This window comes from Malurus melanocephalus, unplaced genomic scaffold (assembly GCF_030028575.1).
Source record: "Malurus melanocephalus ecotype Western Australia unplaced genomic scaffold, MMel_1.1 scaffold_46, whole genome shotgun sequence".
Taxonomy (NCBI): Eukaryota; Metazoa; Chordata; class Aves; order Passeriformes; family Maluridae; genus Malurus; species Malurus melanocephalus.
The window spans coordinates 2,141,544-2,153,665 of NW_026623278.1; the positions used below are offsets into that span (position 1 = coordinate 2,141,544).

At 37.2% G+C, this 12,122-nt stretch overlaps 1 long non-coding RNA gene across 1 annotated transcript in view; it reads left to right on the forward strand.

Annotated features, from left to right (window-relative positions):
- Positions 1 to 3,477, forward strand: part of LOC130572955 (uncharacterized) — a 6,793-nt gene extending 3,316 nt beyond the window's left edge. Inside the window, exon 3 of the long non-coding RNA XR_008965280.1 lies at positions 1,624 to 3,477. This is a non-coding gene — a long non-coding RNA (uncharacterized LOC130572955). The remainder of the gene's footprint in view (positions 1 to 1,623) is intronic.
- Positions 3,478 to 12,122: the final 8,645 nt, after the last annotated feature.

The window sequence follows — 12,122 nt, forward strand, 5'->3', positions numbered from 1 at the left end:
TTTCATTTTTTTTTCTCTCTATGTTCCTTTTTGTACCTTTTTTTTTTTTTTTTTTTTTTTTTTTTTTTTCTTTGCTATGTATAAGTCTTTACAGCAAAGCCAGGAAAGAATGTGGAAACAGCTGAAAAGTAAGTTGCTCTTCTACTTAGGTCTAAAGTCATAATTTCTCTGCGTACTTTGGAAAAGCTGCTTTCCAAATATGAGCTTCACAGAGTTATTGTGGCCTTGTATTTGCATTCTGTGCCTCATCACTAGGAGCAGCTGAACTAGTTTAAATTCTCAAAAGCAATGAGAAATTCACTAGAGACAATAAATCATAGACATCATGAACTTCTGACTGGTGTGAAGTCATTCAGAAATATATTTCCCACCAGATCTCTGCAGTCTGTGGTATTCCCATCAGGTGATTAATCCTCTGTCAGGGTGCAAAAGGAGACAAGGAAATACAGCAGATAAGGAATACAACATTGCTTATGCTTCCAGACTCTTTGGGTGATAGAAATGARCTGAAATCTGTTGCAATGCCTTGCATTGCACATCTTTTAAAAATTCTAAATTATGACTGAAGTGATAAAGTGTTCTGAAGTATAGATGTGTGAAAGCATGTAGGCGTTTGTAKGTCTAAAGAATAAAAATTAAGACCACTGCATTAGTTTTTCTGACTAGCTTAAAATACATATTTTTTGATAGTTCTAAGATTTTTCAGTTTTTATTTTTTTCCCTGTGGGCTGGGAAAGCAGTCCCTGTTGTGTAAGAGGAACTTACAATATTTGAAATTGTCTGCTAYAGTGATTATTGTCACTATTGGCCTCTGAGCATGCTTGCTCTCACAGGAAAATTTGGCAGCGTTGGATGTTACCAGATGCTCAAAGATTATGAGTAAAAGTGGAGAGGAGCACAGGTGTATAAACCCCRGAGAAAGAACAACTCAATGAATAGGATTTGTGATTAAGTACAAGAAAGAAGAGTGGGTTGGTGGTTGGGTGAAGGATGCAGCTTTTCTATTGCAGAGCTTGAAGAAATTTTGACTGAAATAAGGGATGTGAAAAAGAAGTATGGATCCCCTAAACACACTTTCCCTGAACAACTCTAAATKTTGTGGTGATTCCTGTTTGACCTGACTGGCACTGTCTGAATGGGAAGGGGATGGGAATGATGTTTGGGGCTGTTGATAAGGATGCTGATTGAAATACTGCATGCCTCAAAGAAGCAAGGAATAGAAGGCAACTAGCTTTTGAGTTGAGTCCTTATTCCTTCTTGAATGATTAAAAGGAAGAGAGTGCCATGTAATCAGAACTGAAATTTTATTAAAGGCATGGAACAGATTGTGTGGCTCTCATTTACACCTGCACAGATTTGGATTTGGTCCAYGAAGCCTAACTACACACTGGTGGAACTGAGCCTGGTGTCTTATGCGCAGTCCCTGAGTCTGGCAGCCGTGGCGGGTGAGCTGCTCTCAGGAAATGGGGCATGTGTTTCTGTCCTCAGATCTGTGTGCTAAGTGCTGGGCCTGGCCTGACAGATGTTAAAGTGCCTCTGAGTAAGCGGGAAATTATATACAAAAGTTTCCTATTACGGCTGGAATAAACAATTTCTTAACTTTTGTGTATGCTTGTCTTTCAGAGAGGCACAGTGCTCTCAGTCTCTAAGGCTGCTGATTAATTGCYACAGTTCCTCTGGATCCCAGCGCCTCTGGAACCTGTGAGAAACTCCTTTTCATACTACTACATTGACTTCTCAAGAAAAGTTTAAGTGCTTCATAAGCATAAATTAATTCAGCCAAACAGCATTTCTGTGATGTGGGAAAACCTGTGATGCCTACCTGACACCACTTACTTGTCTTGCTTAATATTACAAACTGAATCAGTGATGTAGATAAGAACCATACTCGGGATCCCTATTTCTGACTTCGTTGCTTCACACAGTGAATGCAGACATGGCAAACTCGCAATACTCAACAGAACAAGTGGCTGAATTGTGACTGGTGCATCTTTGCATCATAGTGCAAAAACAATTCCTTTCATGAATTCCTCCTCTCGCTTCAAAAACTAGCTCTAGTGAAAGGAAAATGCTCACTCTTACAAATGTGGCACAAAACTTTTTCTGCTCTTTATCTTTTACCCCCCTAAAACTGAGTGGCTTTATTTAAGATTCACAGTCCAATTTCTGACCTAGGTGGCTGAGTTAACGGACTGGCCTTTAGATTTGGTTCCCTCTGGAGTCACCAGACAGGTGTGTATTTAGGAGGTTCCTCTGGAGGATGATTCAGAACAAAATTCCAAGTCAGGTGGTCAGATTTGAGCTGATGCCTAAAGCCTTAACAAACTCTTGTTCCTGATTGCAATGGGTGGAGCTGGGATTCATCTGAGAACACAGTATAAAAGAAGTGAAATATGTCTGACAGAGAAAAGACCAAGAGGTGATTATGCTTGTACCATGTTTGTGCATCTATGAGGGCTCTAAGCAACAGGAATAAATGTACAGTGGAGACATCTRTGTTACAGGCTTGTCACAGTACTGAGCACAACTCAGAAACTATACATTAGCTTTTGATGGCTGATTAAAATTTCCAGTTTTGCATTAATAATGGGACAACCTGTTGTCATTTGCCTTCTCCCTTACATAAAACCTTCTGCCAGACATTAATTTTCCAGTCGGGGAGGCTAAATGCATGTGAACATTATCTGAGGGATCTTGAATATCTTTTCCAAAGACAAGACAATGACACTTCTCCGTGCAAGTTCAAACATGACTCTCCCATGTTGCAAAGAACTGTCAAATTGAATAACAGGTACAGTGAAAGCACTTCTTTCCCAAACTATTCAAATGAGCAGCAGCTTAAATAAACAGAACCTGGCTAAAGGTTACATGAAAGATTTGTCATAGCAAGAAGTAATATTTGAATGATAATATCTCTTAGTTTATTCATTATTTAAAGTTACTCTTTTAAATAGACCTAGAGCAGGTTCCCAGGTAACCCCTGMGATAAAGTTATCAGTCTCTGTCTCTCATCTTCACTACATCCTGCCATAAATAATGCCTTTGCACATGGTATCTCCTACCAGTGGTGATTGCAGTAACTCTTTGGCTCCCAGCAGAAGTAGTTGGGGGTGTGGTTAAGCCAGGATGCAGCGAACATGATTCATACAAAAAACCTCAGACCTTGGACTGGTTGTAAGGGATTCCCACGTTTATTATGTGGGAAAGTGTTGAACATATTGTATAAATTATACAATGGAGCTGAAAGATTGGGATTTCCCTGTGTTAGTCAGTTGGTTACTACACCAGATTTAGACTGTCATTAAAGAAGAAAATAAGAATCTTTCTTATTATAGACAGCAAGACAATATTCAAGATACTTTTTAATTAAGAGAATCCCAGAGAAATTAGAAAGTGATGCAGAAATTGGAGCCACAACTGATTTGCTTTTTGCAAATAAGCACAACCTTTACAATGAAATGGCTTTTTTTTTTTTTTTTTTTTTTCTTTTGAAAGCAGTCTCTCTAACAATTCAGTTATACTGACAGAAGACATGACCTTTCTATGGTATTCAGGGCATTTGCAATGTCTGATTTTACTTTAGTCATCTGTTATGGTGCAGTTTGGAGGAACCCAGGTTCCTCAAACTGCCAGTGTACAGRAGGCAGGCATGATTCAGAGCAGCCAGGCTAAATGCCTGAAGGAATTTGAAGGAGATGGTGTGAATACCACCTGTGCTTCTACTCTGAACTTTATTTTTCAGGAGTTTGTAGCTTTACTGTAAAACTTCTCTTGGAGCTGAAACTTTGCACACATGAAGTCAGACTTGTAACAGCCACCAATTTGTAACAGCTGAGGATCTGGCCCAGGATCTGTAACTTTGTTTTTAATAGCTGTTTGGAAGAGATTATTCTACAACTTGTTCTAATATGTACATTCCCAGTAGACTGCTCAGGTAATTACTTGGGCTGTAGTTCAAATATTCCACAGTTTGAAATATACTTGTGGAAAAATCTATTTTTCTGTGTACAGAGGTATAGAACAGTCACTTCTTTGGCACGTGTAGCTATTCCTTTGCAAACAAATCCAAAGTTATAGGTGGACAAATGAGTGAATGAACATGCAAATATTTTCATTTTGTATTTAAGGGTATGTTTGGAAATGTGTACCTTTACACAGCAAAAATTTGTTACCTGGCAATACACAAGGTTACACAGAATAAAGAAAAAATGAAGAAATKATCATGAAAAAGAAGTTTGACATTGGAGAAAAGTCTTATATGCCATCTTGAGTGCTGCTGACTTTCTCATTGGCTTATTTGAAAGATATTTTCTACCTATAAATATCTTTTACATTCACAGGTCAGTAGGGCCTAATTTAAATTCCTATGCTAAACTTCTGCATATATTTATATTATGTAYCTCCATAATTAATAAGAAGTTAAAGATCTCTGAGCCACAACAAATTAAAGTGATATTTCAAACAMGGTGTTCAAGCCTGATAATTTAATGCTTTAAAGATCCTCCCTGCATAAATGTGAAATTATTCTGAACTGGGCACACTGGATGCATAGGACAGCTTCACAAGTTAATTTTCCCAGGTTAAGAGTCTTGACAAACTGCCTCTGTTTGTATTGTGAAATGTATTTCYCAGCCCTGCTCCCCATTTCCCATGGAACCCTGCCCTTTATATTAGAGGTGAATAATTAGATCACTGGGTTTAATGTTATTATGCAGCTTGCCAAGGTTGGGTACGCTATCACTTGCTAGAAGGTGTTCTCGGTCACCCTAATGATTCTAAGGCAGGACCAAATCTTTACTTTCCCTTGGGAATCAACCTCAGGGTGGCGTCACTCAGTCAAAGCATGACTTTTCTTTCAGGGTTTAACAAGCCTCACCAAAGACTAAATKGTGCATTGTAAAACCAGACCTGCAAAGTCTCACACACCTAACAAATGAGTCCCACTCCTTTTTGCTTAAGGAAAAATTAAAACAAAGGAAAAAAAAAAGAGTCTTGCCTAAAGGGATTTCTCAGTGCTATTAGGTAAAAAAAAAATCAAGTCAAACAAATCATCTTTCTCATACTTAGAGACTCAGTGACATTATCTTTTGCATGACACCATAACTGTGCTTTGGTGGCAGTGATTAAATGCTGTTCAGCAGGCTAAGCCATATCTGAAAAGTTCTGTTCAAGAAAAAGGACTTTGTGTAGAATGGGTTATTTGGCTTTCTAGCAGTTTCAAAAAATATGAATAACAAGAGGCTGGATAAGATTTTGAGGAAGATTTTTTATTATGTAGAGAAATAACTTCAAGATAATTTAAAAATAACTTTGTCTTTAATCCAGGGATCAAAATGCTTCACATTGAAACATTTTAAACATTTAAATGGGTAAATAGTATTGATACTTGAAATATTTTAAAATATATTCTTATCTTCCCCCGACCTAAAAAAAATTAGTAAAATAGCTGTACATCATGCTTTAACACCTCCATTCTCAAAATGGACTGTTGCTGCAAATTTTGTATAGCTCTAGTCAAAATGACCTGAATTTAATACCATCTCAGAAGACAATCCAGGAATAGATATTTTTTTAAGCACATCTTGTGCTTTTACATGCTATAGGGCACATGCAAGTGCTCTAAGGAGAGAATGAAACTGGCACTAAAAAAAATCACCCTGATACCAAGAGCATCTTTGAAGCAAATGACTGCTGCAAGTTGCAATATCAGTGCTTTGTCTTTATTCCACCTGCACATTCATTTAATCCAAATATAATGTAATGAATATYCTCCTAATGTGAAATATTTAACCTCTAAGAACCCTTTGTAGATACAACCTTACCTTTTCATTTCACACACCTAAACCTTCACTTATACTCAGCCTCCCCTATCCCCACAAACCTCTATGGGACATCCACTTTAAATAATAAGATGCATAATTAGCCATTAATACGCTAGAGGTTAATGAGTAGGTATAATCTCATTAACCTAATGGGAGTTACAGGTGTAACTTGTCAGCAGCCCTAGGCTGCCAAAGAGCGCAAAGGAGTTATTGCTATCTTTAAATACAAGTTAAATAAACATGATTCATATCTATATTTTCTTCATGTACCTTGGCATTCCAGAAAGCTTTATGATTTTAGCTGAGATAGTTAGTTGCTGCAAGCAAAAGGCKAAGAGGTTTGTCCTAGGTGAAATTACTACCCAAACAAATGCTGTTGACAGACTTTTCCTATGGGGCCCAATCATTATGTTTTCCTTTAGATATTGTAACTTTTTGCTGTTTTCTAATAATTCAACTGGAAAATAAAATTTGGTAAAATATCTATACATTTGTAATTCAAGATCACAGAAAAAAATCCTCCTGTGTTGTAGTGCTCTAGAAAATTTAGGCAAATGTGACTTTCTGTGAAATGTTGTGTATGGTTGTTGGTATCAACATACACATTGTGTATATATTGTACTTTGCTGCTGTAATCTCAGGAACCACTTGTCTGTAGCCTGGTTTGGTTTGGAGCCAGCAATGCAACTATTTATCCCCACAAATATGAGTATTAATGGAAAACTTTTCATTTGTAATTGCAACGAACTAGTGAGCTTCTGAGAGAGACATCAGACACAAACACTACACAMCAAGTATACTTATTCTTCGTTTCTGAGGCATATTTTTTTAATAGATAACTTTTCATGCTTGTTTAAGGAAAAAAAATCATTACTGTTCCTTTACTAATTTGAATGCATTCAATGACGAGAATATTTCCCTGATAGCCAAAGGCACAGTATGTTTAAATGTTCATTAAGCTCCACTAATTAATTACATAAATTTTATTAATGTATWATTGAGTGAGGGGTTCGTACTATATTATATTACAAAAGAATCCTTTGCCCTATATTTCGTTCCTTAGAATGCCTCAGAGCTTTGTTTAAAATTATTAAACACCACTTCAGTGGCAATTAAAAGTTTTTATCATGAAAATGCAGTGCATTTACTACATTTTTCAAGAGCATCTTACTTTTTTTGAAGAAGCAGTGCAAAATGTAGCATGCTAGACCTTTGATGTCTCTAGTAAATGCATAGTGACTGCAGGGCAACTCCATCTAGCTATGGGTTGCTCAGGTCTCGTGGGAGAAAAGTTAAGTCCTATTCCGTCTGCTACCAGCTGGGAACCTGTTGCTTCCCTCTGTCTCCCTTCTCAGAGTGTTTCACCTGCTYCCTTGCCAATCCCAGTCTCTTCAGACGGGCTGTGAAGCAGCAGATGGGAGGTGGGGCAGTACAGCAGTGAGCAGAGCTGGAGGTTTGCTGGCTCTGAAGAATTGCTCAGAAGCTGGCAAGGGTGAGGGTGAAGCAGGTGAAAGGGCGTAGTCAAAAAAAAAAAAAAAAAAAAAAAAAAAAAAAAAAAAAAAAAAAAAGGATGGGTGGAAAAAAGGAGTGGGAAAAGGGATTAAGACAGTTAATTTACCAGAGATGGTTACTGGTTACAGAGATGGTATTCATAACTATATTCTTTTGCCTTCAAGCTTTATTGCTTAATGATAAAGATATCAACCCTTGATTTCCTTAGAGCTGTCTGAGAACCCAAACTAAAGATTGCCAGAGATKTCTCTTCAGTCAATGACTGCTAGGGCTGGCTTCTCTTTCACAAACATCCTCTGTTACGTATTTTGCTTTGTGTTCAAAAGGCACCGTGTCTAGGGACAGTAAAGTGAGATGGCATTCTTCTGTCCCTATCGCTYTTTTTTTTGCAACTGTACATATAAAGATTTTGCCTAGTGTAGGACACAATTGGTGTATCTATTTAATGACTAAAGGAGCAGAAGAGTTTAAGGCTGTATTTCCAAGTCTGTCCTCAGTATCTGAAGAGAGAGATTTCCAGTCAAATTCAGCTCTCAGGTACAATGAWGTCAATGGGTGTTTTCCAGTGAATACAGGGATACAAGACTGGAGGAGGCTTATAGASTGACAATCCTCTGCTGTCACAGACAACCACACCACAGGGTATTTTCATTAATTAATCTAGCTTAATCTAAAATGYTTGTTGAAGTTTTTGCTTTCCTATCAAAAGATTGTACCAGAACTTTCCTCCTTTACTTATTGAGAAGCCTTCATAGGAAGGTTATCAGATATTATCACATTGTATTGATCTCAGAAGGATCACAGCTTTTTTTCTAAGAGGTTAACCTCTTCAGAGGGGRTGGGCACCTGCAGCTTTGACTGATGACCTTTCCAGTAGGCTTGTTCCCAAAGCTGAGAAAATCAAAAGCAAATCCCCCCGTGTTCATTATAAGTAGTTTGAACTAAAAAGTGTTCAAGTCAAGAATGAACCCACATTAGAAATTGTATCTCACTGATGTCTCTTTTGCCTTAATACAAATTCAAACCCCTTAAGATTATTATAGTCTTGAAATTGAGAGCATCATGCATATGTAATTTTGACCAGTATGAACCTATGCTGTTGACATTATCATTCAGTGAAATGTGCTGACTTGAGGGACATGAATGCATTGTGTAATGCCTGAGAATTATCTCTTACTAATTAATCCCTCTTTGTTTGTAATCTCATGGGAAATATTTTTTCCTGTATGGGTGGAAGGAGCATATGGATGAATCCTTAAGGTGGCCTGAAGTATTTTATCTAGGTTTTTTTTTTGGTTTTTTTTTCCAGAGGAAAGCCTTAGAACACATTTACCATGTAAGTTTTTTTGGAGGGGGTCTGTAATCTTAAATCATTGTAACCTAAAACCTGGMTGAATTTTAAACAGAAATTCCCTTCTAGATAAAAATAGGGCTAATTAACTTTCTTAGTTGGAAGCCTGGTTTGCCTCCCTTGGCTTTATTCTTTCATGGATGCACTGAGTGCTGACTTTGCAGTATGAGCAGATTTATGTATTGCCTCAGATTTAGACTTTTTCTATTTTTTTTCTTTTTTTTTTCCCCTTAGGCTAGTCATTTACTATTAAAAGCTGTATGAACAAGCCAATATTGGTTTCTGATAACTAAAATAACTTGATGCAGGTATGTAATTTCTATGTGTTACTGTTTGCAGAGTCAGATCTTTGTAACCATTAAACTCAGCTAGAACYGTCAGAAGAGAGAATAGTCATTGATTTCTCACAATTAAAAGGCTTGATCCTCATTTTCCTTGAAGGACATCTGCATATTCTTCAACAATGTACAAAGAAAAATAAAATCTTTAGTGCATTGTGCTACTGCTTTATTACTACTACTGTAATAAAGATTAAATGAAAAATTATTCCTGTCTGCAAGCTTCAATTGAAAGCAACTTGATCAGCTTTCACTTTCTACAAGAACTTTTCTTAACTGTCACCTTATAATTATTTTTTAAAATCCAGCTATGTCTTTGATARATATGGTACGAGAGACAGGACTGTGTCTAAAAGCCATCTAACTCTTATCTCCTGTTCAGAGGTTTTTCCCTGAAACACTTTCTCAGAGTTAGGATTTGGCATAGCAAGTTCCTTCTTATCTGACAGGAGCTGAGCATTCTCAGTCCTCTCCTGGAGACAGCTCCTCAAGGAGGTGGTCCACAAGCAGAATGGTTGTCTCAGGAACTGGTATGTAATCAMCAAAATGAACATCACTTAGTGCTATTTTCTTGTCAGATGACCCAGTRGAAGTTAGCCATAGTTTTCCTACAAGAAAATTACTAGTTTTCTCCTCAGTCTTTATKAGATTTCATTGTAGATGCAAAAAAACATAGTGTCAAACAAAGTGTTCAAAGAGAACAAAGTCAAACAGCTGACTTTTTTTTTAATTAGCAGAACTGACAGTAGTTAGGTGAGATGGAACTGATTAATAAAAAGAATTCTGACAGAGATAACTTAATTAAGAGTAATATGCAAAACTATAAAAAAAATTTAAATATGATTTCAGTGGTTATAGGTCTAATTTTTTTCAGTTTGTCAAAGCTGTTAATCTGAGTGTCTCAACATCTTTATATGAATTCACTTTTACAATCATGATTACTGAAAGGAAAGCCAAGACCTCTGTTTTTAAAATGGCCTTCAATTTTGGTTCACACCATTCCAGTCCACTTAGTTTCAGAACATAAGGCTTGATTATTAGTACTACTAAAAAAAAGCCTGCCTAAAATAGGGGAAAGAAGAGGGGAAATACAGAACTTTGCAACACATATTTTTCTGTTYCTCGTTCCAAAATATAAATCATCAAAATTGGCATGTGAATTTCCATTTCTACTTTTTTTTTATCTCTCCCACAATATCAAAGCAGGTATTTTGACATATTAAGATTAGTACAGTATGCTTCAGTCTTCCTAATTGTAAATATTTTTTCTGGTGGATATTTCTTGCACCAATTTTGGGAAATTTGGCTATGGACTCTTTTWTGCTGTCCAAAAGTATTGTTTGCARCAAACCTTTCTTCTAGTGTAATGTGTATAGTATTTTGGCGGAACATTAGCAGTTTCTTTCTGAACAATAGGAAGACTGTGTCTTAGAAAGCTCTGGAAAGGATTTAGAGGTCAAAGAAGACAAGTCACTCAACATGAGTTCCCAGTGAGATGTTCTGGGAAAAGACTGATGTGGTCCTTTGATATATAAGAAGGGGAGTTGTGAGTAGCATAAGGAGGTGTTTTTACCTCTATCTGACACGGGGGAGATTAACACTGAAAACACTGCATACTGTTCCCGTCTCTTCRCAATGTTGTTCTAACTACAGTGGTCTAAGCATATGAGAAAGATTTSAAAGAAGGGATGCATTTTTGCTTTTTGGACCAGCCCAGATATTTGGAAATATACAGAAAAACAACTGGGCGTATGGGCCTCTCTTCATATCATGACATCTGTATTGGGAAGAATTAGCGAGAGTACAGAAAAAAGAAACAAAATTGTTCCAACCAGTGAAAAAAATCCAATAGGATTAGAAAGAGAAGCAACCCAAGATGTSCATCATATTAAAAAGAATACTGAGTGTATTGATGATTTCAGTACAGAGCAAATTCTGAGTGCTAAGGGGCACTCTGATTTGGAGATGAATGTCATACTGAGGAGGAAAAGAAAAACATAACAAGGAAGAGAGCAACAAACAGTTTTTTAAAAAGGCAGAATTATTTAGGAAAAAAAATGCAAGTAATGATGCCATGTGTATTTGCACATGCATGTATTTGYACAGGTGCCTGCAGTAACTTTGGAACATGTTTCTCTGCAGTCACTCTTGTTGGGGGGAGGTCTGAAAAGCAATTATGTTTCTACAGCTTTCATKAAACTATTTGGTCATGAATAGGTAAAACCTCTCTTTGAACAATCCTGACAGAGTGGTCTATAGTGATCTGAAGTATTAGCCAAAATGTGAGTTTTCAGATTAGTAAAACACAGAGGATCCACAAGAAGTTGGGGAAAAGACCTTAAAATGTTCTGTGTATAGGAAGAAACTTTAATCAGAGCTCACAGCTTGTTAGGCACCTAAGTAAATCAACCATGAAACACAAATCCATAGGGGACTAAGCTTTATTAGTCCCAAGCCTATATTAGTTGTGTAATACTTAGAGTGATTAGCTGTAGGGATAAACTACCAAGGGAGAAGTGGSTTTGCCATCTTTTGAAGTCTTTGGATGTCTTTTTTTGGAAGACAGTGAAACACAAGTAATTGGGTTAACAACAGGACTAAGTGAATGCAATTGAATGGCCTTTATAATAGAGGAGAGCCTGATGACCTAATGATTTCTTCTGGCCACAAAAATCTAGGAATCCATGAATTATAAATGCAAAGCATCTCAGATGAGTCTTGTGAGGAAYTGGCACAATGTCACCCAGCTAATTAACTCTATAGCCAGTGCCAATCGTATGTCCAGGTGAAAACACCCCCGCCTGGCTGCCAGGTTAACGTGCTGTGCTCTAACATCTTTCATTGTTGTCASTGGAATGTTAATAGATGATGGCAGCACAACAGGGGTGAGGACGGACAACTGGGAAAAGTTTAAGATAATGTCATCAGAACTGAGTGCTGTCACAGCATAATGGTCTCCTGCTGGCACCTAAATGCAGAGSAACTCACGGAAAATTAAACATCAAGGCATGTTCATTTGCAAAGCTGGAGATACGGATCCAATGGCAATCTCCTGCTACAATGGGCTTATTTCTGCCTTACTAAATGGATGTAGAATCA